Source organism: Lathyrus oleraceus, chromosome 5 (assembly GCF_024323335.1).
Source record: "Lathyrus oleraceus cultivar Zhongwan6 chromosome 5, CAAS_Psat_ZW6_1.0, whole genome shotgun sequence".
In the NCBI taxonomy this organism is placed as follows: Eukaryota; Viridiplantae; Streptophyta; class Magnoliopsida; order Fabales; family Fabaceae; genus Lathyrus; species Lathyrus oleraceus.
The window spans coordinates 109,927,853-109,929,088 of NC_066583.1; the positions used below are offsets into that span (position 1 = coordinate 109,927,853).

At 41.3% G+C, this 1,236-nt stretch overlaps 1 pseudogene; it reads left to right on the top strand.

Moving 5' to 3' along the window:
* The first annotated feature begins 719 nt into the window (after positions 1-719).
* Positions 720-819, top strand: LOC127089210 (uncharacterized; annotated as a pseudogene).
* Positions 820-1,236: the final 417 nt, after the last annotated feature.

A 1,236-nucleotide genomic window follows, 5' to 3' on the forward strand; every position in this document is an offset into this window, starting at 1 on the left:
GTGTTTCCAGCATTTTGTTATGGGTAGCCAAGGCATCTACTTTGCTTGCGAGTTGTTTAAGTTGTTCGCCAGTGTGTATGTTCTGGTTTAAGAAATCTTTATTGGTTTGTTGTTGGGAAGCTATAAAATTTTCCATCATGATTTCCAAGTTGGATTTTCTAGGGGTATTATTGTTAGGATTTGGTTTCTGATATCCCGGAGGTATAGATGGGGTTTGATTCGGAGACTGTCCAGGTGCGTATAAAGCATTATTACTCTTATATGAAAAGTTTGGATGGTTCTTCCAATTTGGGTTATAGGTATTCGAATAGGGGCTTCCTTGAGCATAGTTTACTTGCTCTGTTTGGATTCCAGTCAAGAGTTGACATTCCGCAGGAGTGTGGCCTTGGATTCCACAGACCTCGCAATTCTGAGTTATAGCAACCACGGCGGTTGGTGGTGATACGCTTAAACTTTCAATTTTCTGGACCAAAGCATCCACTTTTGCATTAACGTGATCAAGGTTACTTATCTCGTACATGCCAGTTTTCGGTTGAGGTTTTTCCACTGTTGTTCGTTCGGTTCCCCACTGATAGTGATTTTGGGCCATGCTCTCGATAAGCTGGTAAGCATCAGCATAAGGTTTGTTCATTAATGCACCACCTGCAGCGGCGTCTATTGTTAACCTTGTATTGTATAAGAGACCATTATAAAATGTGTGAATTACTAACCAGTCTTCCAAACCATGGTGTGGGCAAAGTCTCATCATGTCTTTGTATCTTTCCCATGCTTCGAAAAGAGACTCGTTGTCTTTCTGTTTAAATCCGTTTATCTGGGCTCTTAACATAGCTGTTTTGCTTGGCGGAAAATATCGGGCAAGAAAAACTTTCTTCAACTCGTTCCATGTGGTGACTGAGTTGGAAGGGAGAGATTGTAGCCATCTTCTAGCGCTATCTCTTAATGAGAAAGGAAAAAGACGAAGTCGAATTGCCTCTGAAGTGACACCATTAGCTTTAACAGTATCAACATATTGAACAAATACGGATAAATGAAGGTTTGGATCTTCGGTAAGATTTCCAGAGAATTGGTTCTGTTGCACAGCCTGCAACAGTGAAGGTTTAAGTTCAAAGTTGTTTGCTTCTATTGCGGGAGGAGCAATACTTGAATGCGGTTCATCTTGCGATGGAGCGGCGTAATCTCTAAGAGCACGAGCTGGTTCTGCCATCTCGGTTAAAGAAGGAAAAATGTTTTTGATAT